This window comes from Cupressus sempervirens, chromosome 4 (assembly GCF_028749045.1).
Source record: "Cupressus sempervirens isolate cs-2001-9-10 chromosome 4, ASM2874904v1, whole genome shotgun sequence".
Lineage (NCBI taxonomy): Eukaryota > Viridiplantae > Streptophyta > Pinopsida > Cupressales > Cupressaceae > Cupressus > Cupressus sempervirens.
The window spans coordinates 807815103-807829695 of record NC_143121.1 but is presented as its reverse complement, the minus strand read 5'-3'; positions in this window follow the sequence as shown (position 1 = coordinate 807829695).

The following is a 14593-nucleotide window of genomic DNA, read 5'->3' as shown; positions in this document are numbered from 1 at the left end:
ATCTCATACATTCAATGATAAAACTAAAATAACTTGTAAAGAATATATATCTAAATCATGTAAACATGCAAGCATTCACACACATAACACCAGATATGATTACCCAGAAACCCTCCAAGTGAGAAAATAAAATTGGGGTGGGGATGACACCCAAAAATATTCACTACTATAGCAATAAAGTGTATCCAATGAAGGTTACAATGTTTTGACCATGAAACATGATCTACCTTGTGAAAGGTCTACCCTATTAAAGGCTTACAAAGACTGTTAGGTCTCACCTTGTTAGAGGATTTCAACACCATGTTAGAAGTGTGCCTTGTTAAAGGACTTCAACTTACAACTAAGTAAGCACCCTGTTAAAGGATTTCATATAGCCTATTAGGATTACTATGCTTAAGAGATTTGACTGAAATCACTTATTAAAATGTCTCAGAATAGATCCTGTGGTTGGCACTTGCTTGCCTAATAATAGATCATCTCTAAAGAATATCTTCGTGATCCTTTTTTATCGGATGTCTCAATGTTCTATCCTTTTCTCTAACCTCTATTATTCTCTAACTAATTCTACAATTCACTCTTTCTTCTAAGTCACCTTGAATGCTCTATTTTCACATGCAAACTATCTTGTTCACTCCTTTAATTCTTTACACACTTTGTTTCTCTCTCAATGATATTTGTAGGGTTTCATCCTCCTTAAGAAGACTTTGGTGGCTTAGGGTTAGGTATGAATCGATGACTCAGATTCATCCATTTTGCTACTTAAACCTTCCCATTTTCTAATTGGCTACATGTAATTACATTGGGAATCCAAATAGAGATTGGTCCTTATCTTCAAAATATCAAAATATAATCTTAAGTTGGCTCAAAAATGGTTTACATAGTTTTTTGTGCCATTACAAACAAATACCTCAAAACTATCTTACTCGACATATGAAGTCTCTAATGCTTGGCATACACTATATTGTATACTATGACTCGACATCCATTGTTTACTCGATTGTTGAATCACTCAGCATAGTCTATCTGCTCGACACTTGAATGACTCGGCATATGAGTGACTTGGTACTCATTGCAACTCAGCATGGTCTAATATTTACATGTTATGCTCGGCATGCATTACTAGTTCAACATGAACTAAGTAAATAGCTTAAGTGTGTTGACACTCACTTGTCAAAAATTATCTGAGATCAACAATCTCCCCCTTTGACATGAGTTTCAAAAACACATGAGTATATATTAAAATCCATGTTCTCTCAAGCATAGCATATCCATGACTCGGCTTATATACAAAACTTCAAAATTTTAAAATTTTGTAATAACTTAGATACCTCAAAATTTGATAACTCCCCCTAAGTTAGTGTGTTTGTTCTGTATCCAAAATTTTGTGCTCCTTTCTGAATAAGTGTCTCTCTACTGATAGACTTTGACTTCAATGCACTATGTTATTTGCTGATACTCTTTCATTTTTTCTCTTTCTTCTAATTTCTCCCACAAAAATAGATATCTCCCCAATGATATATCTCCCCCCTTTTTTTTTTTGTTCTCTTTGCTTATATGATTTCTTATTTCTTATTTCTTATTTATCTCTCCCGCTTTCTTACTTCTCTCCGCCTTTTTTAAAACTTATGTCAAATGGGCTATACACCTATGGTGTGTTTTTCTAGAAAAGATTTATGAAATTCCATTATTATCTTGAGGGTTATCCAGTTATCACATGCAACATCCAATGACTTTATTTGAATTTCAAGCTCAGCAGCAAGGTGTACTAGACCATCTAAAGTAGAAAGATCGAGGTCTTTCTTCAGTAGAGTTTCAACATAGCTAGCTCCTTGTGCAATATCTCCATGTGTGGGGTGAGGGTAGCTTGTATGCTTATTAGTTTGGCTCTAATGTTAGCCTCATCTACTGTTAAGATAGCTAACTGACTCTGTGCCTGAAGTAATGTCCTAAAATGCTTCTCATTTTGAGCTAGATTTGAAGGTTGTCTTGCACCTAATGTAGATATTTTACTTTCTAGGCTCATAATGTGACTTCTAGTCTCTTGGGTGAAGAATGTAGGATTGTATAGTTTTATGTACAATGAGAATATGTTCTCAAGTACCTTCTTCACATCCTCAACCTTAGTTGCTAATGAAACTTGAGTTAGTGCTATATCACCTAATATTTTCTCATTAACTCTATTTTGGAACTTCTTTTCTGACCATTCTAAAAGTTTTGCATTTGTATCAAGGTCTTCATTACTAACCTTTTCCACTATATCTATTAGTTTTTCAATTAGTGGCTTGGTCTCTTCAAGAGTTGGTACACTAAATGCATCTAGAAAGATGTCCTTAATATCTTGAAGTGTTTTATTTTGCCTATGTTCTCTCCTAAGCATTTCTTGATGCTTTTTCCTTTCTAAGGCTTGTTGTAAAATGCCTATTTTTTCCAATGTCATAGTATCATAATCATATTTTGGAATAATAATTTCTTCATCAAGGCTTATGTCTCCATAATGTATTACCTCTTCCACCTTTGATGAGCTTGGGCTTGGCATTGAAATCTATAATGGAATAGCATCTGTGCTCAACTTCTAAAGAGTTTATGTGGAAGAAGTGTCAAATACTAGTAAGGCTACCAATGTTTGGATGGCCACTTGTTCCTTCACCTTTGGTTCTATCTCTTTAGGCTTGCCCTAGTCTATCACTATGACTTGGTGTGCACCTTTTTCTTGTGTTGTTTGTATAGATGAATCTATCTATCCTATTTATTTTTGTTGTCCTGCAGTGGTATCTTTTTCTTATGATTTCTTCTCAATAGTAACAACTTTAACAATTGTATCAATCTTGGTAGATGTAATTTATGGCATTTGGACTAAAGATTGTACATTAATAACTGAAGGGATGATGGAAGGTAGTTCTTGTGGATTCACCTTTTTCCTTGTAACATCAATTACTAGCTTTTGTAGTTCTTCCATACTAACCAAAATTGGATTGCTACATAGTTTGGTTTGCAATGTATAGTGATCTAAGATCTTATTCAAGTCTTCTATAGTAAGAAGATTGATGTTCTGAGCTGATGGATTAGAGACATCCTTTATAGTTTTAGTTTTAGTTGTTTTGGTTGTGTCATGGGGAGGACTGACACTCGATAATTGTGTGTCATGCACACTTTGTTCTTCTTGCTGCTCAGGCTCGGCAATTGCTTTGTCATCTTCTTTTGTTTCTCTCTCTCCTCCAACTATATTATCTTTGTCACCTTCTTCCTTTTCATCATCTTTATCATCATCTTCAACTTCTAAAGGGTTAGTTTCTCCTTTCTTGATAGTGTTCAACCCATAAATGAGTTTCCAAATTTGTATTGATTTCTTAACATCTTCAATATTATTTTGGAGAATGTTGAAGGCTCTGTATTTTGGTGTGAACTTAGCTACATATTTCTTTATTGCCCTATCAATTTATCCCTTTGTCAACTCAGCATTACTTGGGCTAGTGTTTTCTCCCTAATTTGTCTTTCTAGATTTAGATAATAATGCCATTTTTGCTCAACAATGTCATATAGATTTTAGGTACTAAGTTGGCAAATTCTAGTGGCGTGGTCTTATAATTTTACATCATCGCATATAATGCCTCTTCCACTTGATTCTTCTCTACTTTACCCAATGTATCAAATTCAACATGATTAAAACCTGAAAGATCTACATTGTTTACATTTTCACAAAGATTCTCAAGGTTTGAGAGAGGATTGTGACTCACCACCTTGAATTGGCTATTTTCATCTGATTCTATCTTCTCTTCATCATAATTTGATTGAGCCACATACTTACTTCTCTATCTTTTCTACTCCTATCCTCCTTGCTCTATTTGCTTTTTCTTTCCCTAGCCTTTTGTGTTGTAGCACGTGTGTTGGCTCTAGTTGTAGGTATAGCAGGCTTTGGCTAACTTGGTTTAACAAGTTTCTTGGTCCTTTCCACTGGCTGTGCCTTTTCCTTCCTTTTCTTTCACTTTGCAGGATTAGGTGCTTCCTTGGATTCTTCTCCCTCAACACCTCTAGTCCCCTTCTCTTCTTCATCTTCTCTAATTCCCTATGTTAATGCTATAGTTTCTTGAGCTTGAGTTTGTTCTACCTCTTCATCCACTTCTTCTTCTTCTTCTTCTTCTTCTTCCTCTTCTTCCTCTTCTCTTCAGCACCCTCTCCAAATTTTTCTTTCAATTTCTTTATTATCTTTTCCTTTTTCTTCATGGCAGAGGTAGTTTTCAAATCCATGGTAATCTTAGATTTTACCATCTAATAGTTACCAAAAACTTTTGTAGTCTTGTCTACTTCTTTTGTAAGTAGAGTTGTTATTGTTGCTAAGGGTGCATCTACATTTATCTCATATTCTAAGGGTCTCAAGCATCTCACCCTTGGTGTGGTAGCTTGCACATATGTGTAATCAACATCAACAAGAAAACAAATGTCATCATAGTATTTTTCAACTAAGGATGTTGGTATTCTTAGTCTCTGCTTCATTGACTTCTTAAAGTCTTCAAGGTAGCTAGTCATGATTATTGCAATGTTTTCTCCTATCTACTCAATGTATTCACCTATATGTACTACAACTAATATGTTAGTCTTCCATCCTACTATTCCAAAGGAGGGGAATGTGTTTTTCACATAAAAGAATATGCAGATTAGCATTGAACCAAACTTGCATTGTGTACTCTTGGTTTTCCTTATTGCTCCAAGGTTCTCCATAAGTTGTTGCAATTGAAGTTCTGCTAGATCATATGTATGATCTTTCTTAACAATCTTATAAACAACATCTACAGCTGTGCAGGGTACACTATTCAATCTACTAGATTGATAGAACTTATGTGATATTACCCTTACAAAAAAGTTAAAAATAGGATTAGAGATTATATCTATTGTCATACCTCTCTTATTCCAGACTACTTCAGTATTCTTTTCAATCATTTCAATGGAATCACTTCTGAGTGTCTTGGACTGATGTAGGGTTGGGTAGCTAGTAACCTTATGAATTATTCTTTTGGTAATTTTGATTAGTCTGCCTTCCAATCATAAGGCGCCATCATGAATTCTACTCAACACAATTTGTATCCGCTCTATTTTAAATACATTTGGAAAATCTAGGGCTTGTGTTAAACCATTTTTCTCAACAATTTTATATTCTTCCTTCAAAACACCATTTTCACAAAGTTTGTTGTATGCCTCTCTAATCTCCATGTCACTAATGCTCCCTATCTTGCAATTGTAGCATTTCCTCATGTCTTGTACCATTATCACATTTGTCAGGATCATTGACAATGTGCTAGAAGGATCTTGTTTATATGCGATGTCAGGAATGGCTTTAAATACGAGTTGCTTAACTTCATTACTAACTAGCTAAATGTTTAAAACTTCCTTCCCTTCAATTTTTTTCAAACTAGGGTTTATGAAAATTTAAACTACATAGCTCAACTCTTGATAAATAACTTGTGAGATCAGACAAAATAATGGTAAATTACTATACAAATATTCTGTAATCACTTCTAAGGAATTTTGTGATTGCCTTCTGCTCTTCCTACTCTTTCTCAATTTCAAAATGTTGATAAATGAGTTAAAATTGATTGTATACCCATTGAAAACCTTGCATTTAGTGCTAAGTGCTTACACAGCTATAAGCTTGGCAATAACCAGTTTCAGGTTTACTCAACATCCATTGATATTTTCATCACTTGGTAGCTACTATGAACTCAACATCAACTAACATTCCACTTGGCATATACTCGGAAACAACATGAAAGACTTAAATATTTGTCTTGAATTTTTGTCAACTTCTTGCATCTTTTTTCATGCTAATGTAAGCTTTTCAATATGTAGAACCTTTTGGAACTAACCTATGATATAGCATTTAAGTATCAGTCCCACATATATTTTGTTTTCCTAGTTTGATGAGGTGTGATCACCTAACCCACTGGGTGAAGTGATCCCTTCTCTATTTGATGTGTTGCAAACATCTTTCTTTTTCCATGTCTTGTTCATCTCATCTTTGATGTGTTCAACATCTACCTTTCCTTTACCTTTACCAATTTTACAATTTGGTGTCTTTGACTTAGTTGGACAATATTTACTAATTTGACCAGTCTTCAAACATCAAAAACATGTAGTTTGACTTAACCATCTTTCATAGTTACCTCTGAAGTTTGTCCTAATACAATTCTCAAGAACATGTCCATATTCTTCACAATAATGACAATTATATCTCGTATTATAATCCCAATTATAAGATTTTTCATTATTTATTACCTTTGTTTTCTTGTTTGATGACCACATGGATTTGGATCTACATTCAAAAGCTCTATGTCCATACTTCTAACAATTGTAGAGATATCCTTCAAATCTTTGTGTATGCATGGTCCTGGTTCTGCATTCATATGCCTGATGACCTTGCTTGTTGCACTTATGAAAATTATTCATATTCTTAGGCTTTAAATTTTGATCTATAATCTATAAACTTGTTCTTGTACACATTAGCAATATGTCCTTTCTTACCACAATTATGACAAGTGGGTTTTGAGTTCTTACCTTTAATGTTCCTTTATTCTGCATTTTTGGATGATTCTCCTTCTTCAATGCTTTTGTATCCTAGCCTTGATGTATCATTCTTGGGTTTAGGAGATTTCAATAATTTCTCAAAGTATTTGATAGCCTCATTTGGCTTGTTGAAACTTTCAGCAAAAACCTTTTCTCTCTTTAGGCCATTCTATAGTTGTTCATTCTACAACTTCAATGTAGTTATCTCAATGTCCTTGACATTTAACTCATAGTTGGCATTCACCATTTGACTTAGAGTATCCAATTGCATATTAGAGATCTTGGTTAGCTCTGTTGACTTCTCTTCCAATCTATTGGCCAAAATTCTTTTGTCTTCTTCAATCATGGCTTTGTCTTCCATAGCTCTCTTCTTTTGTTCAGTTACCTCACATAGTATCATAGCTTGAGATTCTTGCTCTAGCTTGAGATTTCTGATTTCCTCAGCTTGTACTCTATTCTTTTCCATCAGATTTGTAATTGATGAATCAAATTCATTGCAGTCACCATTGGAAAATAGCTTGGTAGTGTCAATCTCTTTGTATTGAATGTCATTTTTTGCAATAGCAATTTCTTTCCTTCTCTTCAAGGACTTCTTTAATTCTTCCCTTGCTTCATCCAATTGATGTAGAATGAGTTGTATCTCAATCCCTTGATTTTCAATAATCTTTCCCAATTCGTAGACTTCCATTTTAAGATCTTTTCCTCAAATCTGCAAAGCTTCTTCTTATGAGAACTTGGTTGTGATACCAATTGTTGGAATTACAATGGGAAAGGTGAACTTCTGAGAGGGAGGGGGGGTGAAATAGTAGTTCAAACTTGGACCCATAAAACTTTCACCATATATATACATCTCATACACTCAATGATAAAATTGAAATAACCTATAAAACATATATATCTAAATCACGTAAACATGCAAGCATTCACACACATAACACCAGATATGATTACCCAGAAACCCTCCAAGTGAGAAGATAAAACTAGGGTGGAGATGACACCCACAAATCTTCACTACTACAACAATAAAGTGTATCCAATGAAGGTTACAATGTTTTGACCATGAAACATGATCTATCCTGTAAAAGGTCTACCCTATTAAAGGCTTACAAAGACTGTTAGGCCTCACCTTTTTAGAGGATTTTAACACTCTATTAGAAATGAGCCTTGTTAGAGGACTTCAACTTACAACTAAGTAAGCACCCTATTAAAAAAATTCATATAGCTTGTTAGGACTACTCTACTTAAGAGATTTGACTAAAATCACTTGTTAAAATATCTTATCATAGATCATGTGGTTGGCACTTATTTGCCTGATAACAGATCACCTCTAAACAATATCTTCTTGATCCCTTCTGATTAGATGTCTCAATGTTGTATCATTTTCTCTAACCTTTGTTCTTCTCTAATTGATTTTGTAATTCACTCTTTCTTCTAAGTTACCTTGAATGTTCTATTTTGGCATGCAAACTATCTTGTTCACTCCTTCAATTTTGTACACACTCTCTTTCTCTCTCGATGATAGTTTTAGGGTTTCATCCTCCTTAAGAAGACTTTCGTGGCTTAGGGTTAAGTATGAATCTACGACTGAGATTCATCCATTTTGCCACTTAAACCTTTCCATTTTTTGATTGGCTACATGTAATTGTATTGGGAATCCAAATAGAGATTCGTCCTTATCTCCAAAATATTGAAATATAATCTTAATTCAACTCAAAAATGACTTACATAGTTGTTTTTTCTATTACAAACAAATATGTCAAAACTATCTTACTCAGCATATGAAGTCTCTGATGCTCAGCATACACTATTCTATATATTGTGACTTGGCATCTATATTGCTCAGCATCCACTATTTACTGGGTTCCTAAATCACTCAACATGGTCTATCTACTTGGCACTTGAGTAACTCATCATATGAGTTACTCAATACTCATTGCAACTTGGCATGATCTAATATTTACATGCCATGCTCAGCATGTATTACTAGTTTAGCATGAACTAAGTAAATAGCTTAAGTGTGGTGATACTTGGAAAAGTTGATCTAAGATCAACATAGACCAGATGACAAGTGTTTGATAAGGGGATTACAATCACATACAGAAGAAAGACCAGTCAACAATGAACTATAATAGTAGAATCAATTTTATTAATCAAATAATATATCATAGAAATGATGCTACATATGTATCATTAGTGGAGCAATTACAAATGTTCTAATGATCATTGAACCATAATAAGTGTGATATCACTTTTATAATATTATTTAGAACATATGAAGTCATCAGATGTTTTCATAATATCCAGTGCTAGGTGAGAGTAAAACATCAAACTAGACATAATTTTTGAATTTTCTACTCAAGAAGGATAACTAGATTACAAAAGTTACAAGCTATACGAACAATATTTAGAACCATCTTCAAAGGGGAGATGTTTCATAATGAATGTTTCACTCCCACTTGAACCATCTTCAAAGGGGAGATGTTTCATTCTCAAATAATCTAAGAAGAAATTTTCTAATATAATGGACCTTCATTAAAATCAACTCATATCATGGATGTACAAATAAGTATTCATCATCCTTGAGTATTACATTTATCTACTTATTATAATCTCTCTCTTATTTTTAGTTCTATACATGCTATAAGAGTTATATTGCCTTGATTTTTTCCTTTATGTTTGAGGGTATTCTTGTAGGAAAAGAAGGTTGGTACTTTACCAAATATTGTGTAGACTAAATCTTATCACAACATCTCTAAAGAAGTTGTGATCTATAATTCATTAGTCATATTGAAGCAAATATCTTTGATGATTAAGATTATGAGTATCCTTTTACATGAAGAGGGAGTGTGACGCTTCTTCAAAGGCAACATAGGAGCTTAGAAGATTTATACTTAGAGGGGGTCTAAAAATACATGTGTGTGACTACATGATTTTGATGGCCTTACTCTTGTGTACATAATGAGGAAGTAATGATTTATCACCTGAAAATTGGAAGATCAATATCAAATTCAAAGGGAGTCCTACAGGCATCCTTGGGTGAAGAAAGCCTCTAAGTGAGTAACTATAGGACCTAACTTCCTAGGATCATTGTTAAAAAGGATAATTTTGAGGTGCAATCCCTTGTGAATGATATCTTCTCTATGATCGATAAGTTTAAAGTGAAATTCCTTGTAATGCATTATTCTCTATGAGAGAGAAGTTGAGGTGAAAACCCTTGTGGTTTATGGTAGTTATTATTTTTCATGTGTGGATTATGTCATGAAAGGTGATGATCTTGCATTGATCCTACTATGGCCTCTAAATTTATCTTATGATTTGCTTCACATCTTCTTTCTTGAATTGCAGAAACTCTAATTGCATAAATGGGAAGCAATGTACTAAGAAATTTACTTACAACTATTTCCTCCCTTATATCTCCTCCAAAAGCCTTGATTGCACTGACGCTTGTTTGATTCTTTCAACATATTTAGCAATGTTCGCATCCTCTCTCATCCTCGTCTAATCAAATTGTCCTCTTAGAATTTTTTCTTTGGCTCTTCTCACATTTTCATCACCTCCATAGATATCTTTCAGCTTGTTCCACATATCAAAGACAGTTTTATAGTCCTTGATAGCATCAAATTCTTCATAGCTTAGGGTTGATGCAATGTCTATCATCATGGTGTTATGAGTCTTCTTCTCAGTAATGCCATTGACAGATAGTGTATTAGAAGGAGTTACATATTCTTCATCAAGATATTTCAATCTTGTATCTCCAATGGAAGCTAGATGGAGTCTCATGAGACCTTGCCATGTTGAAAAGTTATCCCTGTTAAGCCTTGGAATTTCCCTCTTGTAAGACATCCTGATCTTTAGCTTAGATCCTTGAAATCCTTCCTGCAAGCACCAAGAGCTCTAATACCAATTGTTAAAAATATAGATGGAGTAACTAAGAGGGGGGGGGGTGCGCGGGGGGGGGTGGGTGAATTAGTTACCAAAAAAATAAATCCATAGATCCCTTAGATGTCTTATAAAACTAGTTACTACTATCATTCAATAACCACACAAAAAAATGTTGTAACTCAGTAGATGCAATGAATGTTAACTTATTACTGATCTTTAAGCATTCACAGTGATTAACATGCAACCATAAGAAAATAACATGAACACATGAGACACCAGATTTAATGTGGAAACCCAATATGGGAAAAACCACCAAGTAACTAGCTTCTGATTTTCACCCTTCTAAAGTGAGCCCTGTTAAGAGCCAACCATGTTAAAAGTTACAAAACATATTGTTAGGTGTGACCTTGTTAGAGGATTTAATCACTCTGTTAGGAGTGGCCTTGCTAGAGGACTTTAGAACAATTCAATAGAACTGTCACCTTGTTAGAGGATTTACAAAATGGCTATTAAACCAACTATATTAAGAGATTTAGAAAACACTACTACAATGGTGAGAAAGTAACAATGAGTTGACATAAATGAGATGCAACTGAATTGTTGATACAGATCTTAGTTCTGCTTCACTAGATCCTCTCTGATTGAATACAACTTTTCTGCTCCTCAAGGTTATCTGATCCTTCTTCAAAATTTTCTCACACTTTCATCTTCACACAATCAATACATTTGCATGCTTGCTCATTACAATTTAGAATTCATAACTTGACCTTTTATTTATAGCTTACAAATTGTCAAGTTGGCTCATTTACAAGTTACATTTTCCAATATCAGTTAGCTATAATAATTACATCAAATAATTAAGCTTTATTTCCCAAAATAATTAAATTCCTCATTCACTGACCCTGCTCAATAAACATTTTTCTGGAACTGATTTCTAGTGTTAACCAAATGAAGCTCAGTGAACACTATGAACTCTACAAAATCCTTTAGAGACTGAGTGAACTCGATAAACACTGACTTCTACCACAAAATCCTTCGATGCCTGAGTGAGCTAGGTAGAAACTATTTTCACAGAGTAATTTTCAAGAATGTTTGGTAGACTCTAGAATTTGTTTTGCTAACCAACTGAGCTTGGTAGACTCTATCTACTAACTAATATGACATTTGTGTAACATCAAAGATAATACACAATTGAATAATTGTATCCAACAATCTCACTCTTTGGCATTGATGGCAACACATGTCATAGCATAATGAAATTTGAGAATAAGTCTTTTTCTGATAGAACATTTCTCCCTCTTAGATCCTATGCCACAAACTTCTCTAATATAGCAATCTCCCTCTATGAAATAATTACATAGCTTCTTTTCAAACAACAAAATCTCCACACAAAAAATTCAAATTTCAAAAAGATATGATAGTACACTCTCCCTCTTTGACAACACATGCCAAAGACAACACATACCAAATGAGTAACAATGTACCTTAAGTATTGATTCATATGCAATGTTCCCATGACTATGTTGCATCAACTGATAGATCTTCAACTTGGTTCATGTTGATGCATCACTAAAACTTTATTTTAGTGAGCTTTAGATAGGGGAATGACCCCTAACTTACCTCTGAGATACAAGAATTCATCCTTAGGTAATGGCTTGGTGAATATGTTAGCAATTTGTTCTTTTGTATGGACATATTCCAATCTAATTTCCTTATCCTACACCAATTCTCTGACAAAGTGATATTTTATTGCAATGTGCTTGGTTTTTGAATGCATTACTAGATTCTTTGATATGTTGATTACACTTGTATTATCACAGAACATAACAACAGGTTCTTTGATTTCAAATTTCATGCCTTCTAATAGTTGTTTGAATGAAACAATATTAGAATAGTCCACTGCTACTACAACATACTCTTCTTCTACTATAGATTGGGATGTACAATTTTTCTTTTTACTAGTCCAAGAAAGAATGCTCCACTACTTGTACTTTTTCTATCATCAATGTTTCCTGCCCAATTAGCATCAGAAACACTTTCAAATACAAATTACCTCTCAATTTGTACCACAATCCATAAGTACCACAATCCATAATCTTTAGTACCTTTCAAGTATCTCAAGATCCTTTTGATTGCCATCATGTTATTTTCTCTGGATTTTCCTAAAAATCTTGCTACTATACCAACTGCAAGAGCAATATCAGGCCTTGTATGAACTACATACTACATTTTTTTAATCATTGATCTATATAAGGTCTGATCTACCTCTTTTGATTCATCATCCTTGGTAAGCTCTAGTCTAGTACACATGGGAGTTCCAATTGGTTTTGAATCTTCCATACTGAACTTCTTGAGTATCTCCTTGATATACTTAAACTGAGTGATGTAGATACCATTCTTGCTCTACTAAATTTGAATACCAACAAAGAATTCAATCTCACCAAAATTGACATCTCAAATTTCTTGTTCATTTGCTCTGAAAATTCTTTGCATAGATCACCTTTTCCTGTAAAAAACGTATCATCCACAAATATTTCTGCCAAAATAATCTTATTATCTGGTCCTTCCTTGATATACAAGCTATTGTTATCATTGTAATACCCCAAAATTGGCTTATTGCCATGATCACCAATTTTGGTCTATTTCTGATCAATTCTAAAGTCCTATGTCACTAGGAAATTCTTATTCTGCTACTCGCTACTTGACTTAATTGTGAAATGCAAAAAACCTAAATCTGCATTCATCACACTCTTTATTTAATTCCTAAAGTACTGATTCATATTAGTCACATTAAACCTACTTATTACAATTTAATTTAATTTAAAGTATTTACACTTTAATTAAATTAAATTATGTCCTAAGGCCAATGTACTAAGGAATTAAATTAATTTAATTTAATAAATACACCTATTTTTAATTAATTAAAAAAAATTATTTAATTAAATGGAAAGCTATTTCTAATTAATTAAGAAAACTTATTTAATTAAATAGGAAGTCATTCCTAATTAATTAAATGAAGTTATTTAATTAAATAGAAAAGTATCTCCAATTAATTAAATGGAATTATTTAATTAAATAGAAAAGGTATTTATGAGAGCATATCTCATTTTATTAAATTAAATATCTCTCCAAAATCTCTCTTCAATTCAACAAAGGGAAATTCCTAGTTCACTACTGATCAAATTGGAAATGACTTAGATCACTTACTCTGACACTAAAGTCTATCTGATTTGACTGACTCTTACACTCATATCTGAGCCAGTTAACTCCCTTTGATTTGGGAATCTTCCTTTATGACTGAACTTCATCTTCAATCCTAACCGTTGATTGAAATCGATCTCAACCGTCGGAGGTTTCCAGGAAAGTCTATTTAAGAGACCCTCATTTCTTCATTTTAGAGGATGAATTAGAATTTGCATCAAATTGCTGCCAAATTGCATACTCATTTAATCTTATTACATTCTCACAGATTTTCATTGTTAGCTTAATTTCCATCTAGATCTAATATGCATACATATTTAGCATAGTTTCTTTTATATGTTCTTAGACTAGTTTGCATATCTCATTTTAGATTAATTTGCATATTCACATAGAATAGTTGCATCTCATTTTCAAATCCTTTGTTCTTAGAGGGTCTAGTTGCTCACACATCGATTCTAAGGATATTAACGGGCAAAATCCCTTTAGATAGAAGGTAACAAGTCAACTTGTTGGATGATTTTTGGATGGACAATCCAATGTTCATTCTGGGATGAATCCTCATATAAAGACTATGTTGAAGTGTGTGTGTGAAGCGTAAGGCCACATTCTGCATATATATTTTTGGCACCAACCGTGGGGCCAAGAAAATCAATTTCTCTAGCCTTAATATCATTTTTTAAAATCATTTTTGTGTTTTTTGTTCGTACGATTTTGTACAAGTTATGAATCTTCATGCGAAGATTCTGAATCTTCGTGTGAAGATTCTCTGCGTGTCACGCGAGAAAGTTCCTAAGCATGTGAAACTTCGCACGACACCTATTTCTTCATGCGATCTATAAAGAAATTTTGCACGAGATGAAAATAGTTTCATATGGCTCTGTCAGAGACCTCGTGCGAGATCTTGTAACAGCAGCGTTAATTTTTAGTATTTTTTTCGATATACAGATTATCTGAT